The sequence below is a fragment of the Vespula vulgaris genome, chromosome 10, assembly GCF_905475345.1.
Source record: "Vespula vulgaris chromosome 10, iyVesVulg1.1, whole genome shotgun sequence".
NCBI classification, from domain to species: Eukaryota; Metazoa; Arthropoda; class Insecta; order Hymenoptera; family Vespidae; genus Vespula; species Vespula vulgaris.
In genome coordinates, this window is record NC_066595.1 from 400,096 (window position 1) to 409,521 (window position 9,426).

Consider the following 9,426-nt stretch of genomic DNA (forward strand, 5'->3'; position numbering starts at 1 on the left):
GTGCAACGATCGTGCGTTATACGGGGATGAAGTTACCACATAGTCTCTTTCTCTTTTTTATTATTTTTTATTTCCATCGAAGGAGATACGCGACCGTATCGACGCAGGAGCTTTCTCAAATTCGCAGGAGGCAGTCTTTGGCAGCTGAAAGATTCGGAATCTCACTTTGCATCGTCGCTCGTAGCGAAAGCAAAAAGTTTTTCTTATAAAGCTAACATCTGCGATCGACACACGCTAAAACGATTTACACAGCTTTTTATTATTTATACGGCGAAGAAAAGGGAGTGAAAATTAGATTTTTCGATAAATTTAAGAAGATAGGTATCTTATTTATCGATTTGAGACTGTAAAGCGTTAATAATTGCCTTCTACGCACCCTTCGTAAATGACGCGCGAAGGGTTTAATGACAGACGTGAAAGCGATAAGTGCCCGGTTGAAAGGATCGAATGACCGACTAATTAAAGTGAATCTACGTAATATATCAACGGTTTTAGTGGATCCGACGCTGTAAAAGTGATACCTTAAACACAGTCTTAGCTTCTTCTCTCGCGATTGAGTCGTTGGTACGCGTTAAGACGAAACTAGCGTTTGCTGGGGTGTAATTAGACCTCGTACGTCAAGGATTCGAATACTCGAAGAATGTTCCTCGCGTAGTTTCTTATTTCAATGTTCGATCAACTTCTCTCGAGATCTATTCGTGGTGACGAAAGTTCGGAAATAATTTACAGTTTCTAGTATTATTTTTAGAAAAGGGACATAGGGACACTCCGTCTCGAAGAATTGGAGAAGGGCGTGCGACGAAAACTCCTACTTTCGCCGACGAACTCGAGATTTTCGACAAAACATCAACACACCCGCCTCTTCCTTGAATTTTCTTTGAGCCGCCGACAACGACGACGTTTGCGTTCGCAAAGAAAGTAATTCTTCGTTGTACGGAAATAGAATCTTCCGATATGGAAAGTGTTTTTCCTACATTTTTAGATAAAAGGACGAGAAAAACCAAATACGGCTTAGGAACTTTCTTCGATTACTGTGGACGTTAAACGAGACGGTAGATACTTCCTTTTAGATATTTCTCCTGTTGGAAATTAAAGATCAAGATATTACGCGTGAATCAACAGATTCGAAAGCAAAGTCAAACTTTAATTAGCTTGGAAATTATCGATCGGATCTAGTCGAAATTAAAACGGTATCAAAGGGTCATTTCATTTCACGGCAATAATTCTTGGAGCGTGGAGCCACTTACTAGTTAAGTATTTTTCATGGCGTAGTAATAGGCAATAGGTCGAAAACTTTATAAGGCAGATGGCACGAAAGTACCTACTCACTCCCAAAAACACATGTTCTCGAGCCACGTGGTCCGCGGTTACACCCATGGGTGACGGTCCAACCCCCGTCTTACGTATGCTTACATGACGCGGATAAACATGCTCTCCCGTTTTCTCTCTCTCTCTCTCTCTCTCTCCTTATCGTTCTCCTCGCACGAGGCGAACCGATTCAATCTTCCTAATGGCATCGTGTTCCTTGCCACGGGCTAATACGATGTATCATGCACCCTAATGGCCAATGGACTGGTACCTGATTATTTTGACCGAGACGATGCGTGGGCCGGCAGGTGGTGAACTCTATCTCCCCTCCTCTCTCTCTCTCTCTCTCTCTCTCCCTCCCTCTATTTCTTCGACGTCGCAATAGGTGAGCACTTTTTAATAAAAACGTTTTGTTTGCCGAATAAGCCAAGGAGATATTTTATTTCACGGTTTTCCATTTGAGAAAATACAAGCGAGATATTTAGTACGGATGAATAGGAGAGAGGCGAAGGGTTGCTCATTTTTGGTAGACAAAGAATCGGTCAAGAAAGAGACGTAGAATCAATAAGATTTGATTTACAAGATCCAACAAAGTGATGGCGGTCTTTTTTACGGTCGATCACGCCCCCGAGCGTCGAGCCTAATTGACACCGACGTAACTGGCACCTTGACTGCCTCGAAGGGCTTCTCCATCACGGTCCTCTCGACGTTCCAACGTTTCGCTCGCGGTGTCGAGCTACGATTGTGAGACTAAAGACCGGTTTCGTAATCGGTTTTAAAGGCGCTTCGACCCTCCTCTTTCTCCTCCTTCTCCACACCTTATGCCCTTAGTCACGAACCATTCGCATTTCCTGCGAAAAGTCCTAACTCTAATACAACCGTCTACGAGCCAATCATCGTTAAAGTCAATTGCGATCAATGCGTATTGGAAAATTAAGTACGTTTTCTACGAAGAGAAAACAGTTGACAAAACGAAGCTGCAGGATGCGAGGCGCGCATATTGTGAACACGCGCAACGTAGATAAGAGCGGAAGGTGTCCTTCAAAAATTCTTCGAGGTAGAATAAGGACAGGAGGAGAAAGGAAGAAAAAAAAGGAGGAAAAAACCGACCTGCGCTCTCGAATCTTTATCCCGAGAGATCTCGCTCGTATCGTCTCTAAACAAGGACTAATCCGAAAGTACGACAAACGGATATGATAAAAATATCATGGATGGTTTTACGTAGACGGCACGTCCTGTTGTCCGTGCTAGAGGGTGAAAGCCGTGATAACGAACAAACAAAACCGGTTCGTGATAAACAGCGTCTTACAACAGGTCGGAGGATTCATTGACAAATACGAGGACCGAAAAACGTGTTCCGTCGAGCGACGAAGAGTGACGCGTTCGAGAACGAAAGTCAAGTACAAAGTGTAAAGTTAACGAGTTTCGACAAAATCGCATTTTTCTCTTCGCCTGCTGAGAAAAACTAATAAAAAATTGTCGCGTTATATTTGTAATAGAACCGCTATTATTCTCGAATAGTAGCGATAGATGTTTCCAACGGTAACGGTGCTCCTACGTTGCCGTCGATACGATCGGAGATAGCGTTATTTGCCAATTTGGCAGGTGACAGTCGGTGACACGTCGGTGACGATCGCGCATATAGCAAGACAGCACACCTTGTGGCATTTGTAAATATAGAGCGGATCCCATGAGAATCGGCATAGATAATGCGAGGGAAACTTTGTGCATACACGTAACGTGCGTCGGAATCTTTATCTCTCAGCGATATCGAGCAAGCATCGTTCGGATATCGGTGAACGTGAGATAAGGCGAAGGAAGGGAGTTTCCGTAAACCTGCGAACGCTTCCCCATGCGACGCCTCTTTCGATACCCTCGTACTCTCTCGTTCCACGTAAGAATAATTACAAATATCAATCTTCAAAGAAATTGAAAAATTATATTTACGATCAGGGTCGAGACAAATTAGTCACAGTCACGTCGATAACGATCTTAATCCGCGCGATAAAATTAAAGGGGGAAAAAAAAGTAGAGTATCGATGAACGTTTAACACGTTTTATACTACGGCTTATTTACGAGCTTGGTGACGCGGCAATAGGGAACCGTCTCGCGACCGAGGCGAGAAGGGGCATCGAATATCGTTAGAAACCAATGCCTGGGAATTTTAACGTCAAGCAGATTAAACGCGATAATACGGACTATTATTACGCGCGGGCCTCGTATGATGTATATTGCGGTTTCGTCATTGCAAAAAATCTATAATCCTCGCCTCGCGCTAGACGCCCTGTGTAAAGATATGCCACTGTGTATAATAGCTCAATGTTTCTAATAACCGGTTTCGACCATTTAACTAATGCGTGTATTAAACGATCGGACTTTCGATAGCACTGTCTCTGGAGGTACTCGCAGCTATCCGATCGCGGAACGAACCTGACTTACCGATTCCAATTTTCAAAGACCCCATTTTATCGAACGCCTTTCTGTCTCGCTTCGTCCATTGTTTCCTCGAGACAATATGCTCCAGCGAGAAATGATTTTTTCGTATCGATCTCTCGCGAGATAAAAATTCGCATCGTTTAGATGAATATCGATTTGTTACTTTTATGCATAACGTCTATTCATTCCAACTGACAGTTCCGTAAGGTGAAACAATTCTACTTATATCGCTGATAAATCGATTGCGATCGAATGTCTTTTGTCTTGCTCATTGAAACTCGTTTAACGTAGGTATTCCAAAAGAAAAAAGAAAGAGCAAGAAGAAGCAGTAAGAACTTTCGAATCGATCGATTCCAGTGTCATCGATCCAGCGTACATCCAAAGATGCTAGCTGAAACCGCAAGGTTTACTACCCTCCTCTTTGTGATTTCAACCGCAACCAGCTATCTTCTCACCTTTCCTCTCGCTGTTTGTTCTCTAACCGCAAGATTGAGCGCATTAATCCCGGCTCATCGTTGGTCTCTCTACCGGTCGGCAAACGCGTACCTCGTTTGGCAAGAAACAGGATAAAGCGTTTAAAAGAGGAGAGAGATAGAGGTAGAGATAGATAGATAGGGACAGAGAGAGAGAGAGAGAGAGAGAGAGAGAGAGAGACGCGCTACGCTGTTTCGTCGTCGATGGTTCCAAAAATGCTGATCCTAATCTCCGTCTGGTACGGATAAAATACACGTGCGCTCGTGTGCTAACATTGGCATTAACCGTAAAACCGCAGACTTAATATTTACTTCGGTCCATTTTATGACCCACCATCGTATATTTAACTTCTCTAATGACCCTGCCCGGACAGAGGGCTGTTCGTCGACGTGGTTTTCTTCGGTGGCGCATTAGAATCCAAATCGATAGATATATATAAATTCCAAGATCGTTAGAATTCGCGAAGCCGTGTGATTCCAGCCGCGAAATTTTCGGAATCCTCGCAAATTAGACGGTTCCTCTATAGAACTTCCAAACACTCGTATTATCGAGCAATTTACATTCGTTTTTCGGCCCTTGCGAAATGCTACAATTCTCAAACGTTCGTTGAAGATAATCGAATCTCGTTAGAAAAGTATTCATTACAAAAGGTGTCGATAATCGTTTCGAATCGTCAGCGTTTAGATATTTTTCAGTGCACCGATGCACGGTCGTACGTGACGAGCGAATAATTCACAGGAATGACAGCTTCGGTATTTATCGATCAGGTTCGATAACGCACAGTCGCGTTTGACGCTCGTGAGACTTTTATCGCGCGGCATGTGCTCGAAACCTCGACAAAAATACTACTGTTCTGCAGCCCCATCGACGAAGGAAGGTATAAAGGCATCACTGTAAAACGACGAAACGTGCTCGAACGAGAACGATCGTCGATCGGCGATTCCAATAAACGAGCCTTGTTTGCGCGAGTTTAGTCCTTTACGACGGCCCAATTTTTCTCCCAACGGCTTCCTCGATCACGCTCTCTTTGTCACGATCCTAACTCCCGGAACTCGATGCTTTCGGAGGACGTTGAACCCACTTTTATGATATTTTTTCATGCCTCGCGATATTCTGGTCTAGCGCGTGCACGCACGAGGAAGGATTTGAAAAATAAAGTATCGCCCGAACTTTTTTCTCTATCCAAATATTCGATCTATCAAAGAGGATCAATTTCGTACAATATATTTTACTGTTTTCTTTAGGATATGACGAGAGGAAAAGATCGAGGATTTAGTTCGGGTAAAACCTTTTTATCATTTGGATATTCGCGATAATAGACTCGATCTATCGAAAACAGAGCGGCGATCGTCCGGATTAATTAAGCTCCGTTTGTTCGCGATCACGTCCGATCTCGTTTGCGAAGAATCACGAAAGAAACGGCATTACGTTATTCAGAACGGTCTCTCGGCATGGCCGAGGCCAGGAGCGCTCCGCCAAAGGAAGATGATGGATCGTTGGCATTAGATAGGACGTTGGTCTTTCATGAGAAACGTCGGTCAACCGGACTGATACACGAGGCGCGTCTTAATAATGCCATTGAGACTTTGACGAGTACGTAATATGTTTCGCGAGTAAATCGAAGAAATTGAGGAAATTTTCTCATCTCCTCGGTCGTTTAAATAAATGAGAAATAAAAATAACAAAAAAATTCAATGGATCAAACCCGTCCTCCCGAGAACGTCGCATCGTTAGATTCTTTTTAATAATACATTACTCCTCTTCGTATTAATCAGCCTGGAAACATAAATCAAAGGAAGGACCGAGCTGGAGGAGCGTGAACGCGGAAATATGCTAATACTTGGTAGACGGATCGCAAGGCAAACAAAGATTTCACACGAGGAGCACGAAACTCGGGGAGAACTCGGCAGCTCTTTCTTGTTTTTACGTCGTGGCTCTTTCTCCCTCTCTCTCGTCGACGCGCAACTCGGTTGCATATCGTGGTACAAAGAACTGGTTGGTTGCTTCGTAGAGACGGGAGGAAGACTGGTCTGGCTTCAGGACTAGACGCAACGGTTGCTGCTCTACCATGGCGACTTCTTCTTCTTCTACTTTTTCTTCTTCTTCTTCTTCTTCTTCTTCTGCTTCTTCTGCTTCTTCTGCTTCTTCTGCTTCTTCTCCTTCTTCTTCTACTCCGTCCGTTTCTCTGCATATCCGGCTAGTGACAAAATGAAGTTGGTCCCGTGACTGGATGGTGCAACGTTGGTTCTCGCCTCTCGCAGACCTTCCCTTCTTTTCCGTCTATTCTTTCCTCTACTTTGTTGACGTTCCTACCGACACAGTCATCTTCGTTTTTAGCTTTCACCATCCCTCGGAAGAACGTGTCACTGTTCCCTTTTACCCTTTGAAATTTACATTTCAAGCTCGACAACGACGACCACGACCGCGGGACACTTCTTTGTCTTCCGCGAGCGAGGCGTCGCAGCGAGATGAGAGGTATCATCGTCGTCGCTAAGAGGTAGAAGAGGAAGAGAGACGAACGAAGGAAAGGGTGATGGAAGAAGCCTAGAACGAGACAAGGACCGGTCGGAAACGCAAAGCGGAAAAAGGTGAGAGACTGGGAGAAAAGTTGAAGGGATAACGCGCATTAGGGGTCGTTATAATGGGCCAGTGAGTGTCTTCGCAGGCACAGGTGACTGTGGGAATGACCGTTGAGGCTTAGACAGGTTGAGGCTGGTCCCTCCGAAAGACCGTTAGACGTGTGAAAAACTTATACGATAATCCGTGTACGCGTTACTCTTTGGAAAGAACCTCACGCCAAACTGTTTCAATCTTTTCCAATTTTTAAACGATACAAAGAAAAGATTTTTACCTCCGACAAGAAGTATATCGATCCAACGTATACTCGATACTTTCTCGTATCGTGCCTGATGTTACGGGGTCGGTAAAATCACAATAAAGAAGGAAGGAGTGAGCTACGAGTGCATCTGCTCGCGGCATTGCCGTGGGCGTTGGTGGCCAGGTGTCGGGAACTTTTCCAAACGATCATCGTCTTATACGATTCAGTGGCGCGTTAATTGATCGGTCGCGCCGTCGATCGTCGTGCTGCCCAGAAGGGACGGCGCCTACTCTCTCTTTCTCTCTTCCGTATTAGAACGAGCAAAGGACGGATGTGACTGGAAGGATCGGCGATTTGACTCGCGAGCAGAATTTGTTTGGCCTCGTTAAACGAGCGTGCACCGGAAAGCCGACGTTGTTTTCGATTTCACGGTTTAAAATATCTTTCTCTTTCACGATACCCACCGCAAAGAAGGTCGCTCGTCGAACGTCCTCGCAATGGATCGAGAAGCAAGAAAGAAAGAAAAAAAAAAGAACAAGACAGAGAAAAAAGAAGAAGAAAGAAAAAAAGAAAGAAGAACACGTGAGAAGCAGGAAACGGAACTCGAAGACTATCGCGTTTACGATCTTCTAAGGAGCTTTCGTAAGAGCGTCTAAGCAAGATCTCCGAGCTGAAAAGTCACGGAGAACGGGAACGGTATCGGTGGCAGTAGCATTTCGGAAGGCGATCGCGATTTTACTGCGACACGTTACGTTATCCTTTAGGTCTCTCGTTCGGCCCCTTTAAAAACGATTTAACAGATTGGCCGATTTGCGTCGGGCCGATAGTTTACGCGAGCGTGCGGTGTGTGTTTTCGAGATAGCTACCGTGACGGCTGAACGAGACCACTAGCGAGGAGGAGAGTACGCGAGTACGTACGTACACGTAAATTTCACGTTCTCTCGCGTGACACAGTGCCATAGTTTGGCGTGTCAGCGAGCATAAGCTAACCGAAGTTAGCGCGAGAGAGTGTTCAGGCAATTAGGAGCGCCGGTACCGCGGAATTCAAGAAAGCTTGCCTCTCTCGAATAGACTCGAGGCGAGCAACAACGGGGCACCCAAAGAGTGGACACTCGTTGGCGTGAGCACGTGCGCTCGTGCAAGAGAGGGAGAGGAAGAGAGAGAGAGAGAGAGAGAGAGAGAGATAAGGCGGCGATTAGAGGTTCAGCGCTCGGCTCGCGCTTCAATGAGGTGGAACCGGGCGCATTGTCGCCCGTAAATTACGTGAATTTTCTTGCAATATCGCCGTAGGCCAGCGATACGAGGCGCCGGCTCGTCCGGGCTCGCCGGCTCTCTTTCTCTCTTTCTCTCTTTCTCTCCTTCCCTCCTTCCGTCTTTCTTTCTTTCTACGCGCGCGCACGTGCGGCGTAACTTCACCTGATCGCGAGCGCTCGTAATTAAACGACGAAACTCGACCCTCCGAGATTTCGCTCTCTTTCAACGCTTCGTTGGGTTTATTAAATAAATTATCGAACGAGAGCTCGGCCTCAGCTCTATCGGGAAAACGTAGAAACATAGCTGTGAAATATCGTACGATATCGATATCTTTTTAATTAAGCGATTTTTTTAATCCGTCTAATCTAAAAAATGCTTCGATAATTACGCGATTACTTCTCGATATATTCTCAGTAACGTCAAAAAAACGTAAAGCGTTATCGACGAATCGTTTGATAATTTCTGCGATTTGATCCGCTGTTATGTTGGGTGCGGAAACGCGTGGTCGTCGATGGGTCTCCACGTAACGTAGAAAATATTCGTCGACTTTGTGATCAGCCTGTGGAACGATCAAAGACAACAGGTTTAACGCTATACGTTTCGGCGAAACATAATTTTCGCCGTCTGATGCAACGTCGGTCACTGGCAATAATCGTGCGAGATTTATCTCGACTGCACGCGCACCGCCAATAACAACGAGTCAATAATAACTCGTACTACGACTAATCGGCCGACCGATATCCTTCCATTTCTCTTCTCTCCTTGATTGGTAGATACACAGACGTATGAGTATCGATAAGGAGAATATAATTGTAGGCTCGCACCTCGATCGACCTGAAACTCAGTTCGCGAATCGATCGATAGATCGATCGGTCTTTCGTACAAATCATTCGTGATACTTTCGTTTCCTATCCGACTTCCCTTCCTCGCGTTTCTCCGTAGACGCAACAAAGCGATAACGGTATCGTAGAAATCGCTTAGAAATTTTCTTTATCGACTAAACTATTTATGTAAGTTTGATCCTTGTAATCAACGTTGCTCGCGTATATAAGTTGAAAGAGAAAGATCGAGACGAGGGATTTGGAAAGTGAAATCAAAACAAACTGTCCGTCTCTCGATCGTCCTGGTACAGTTT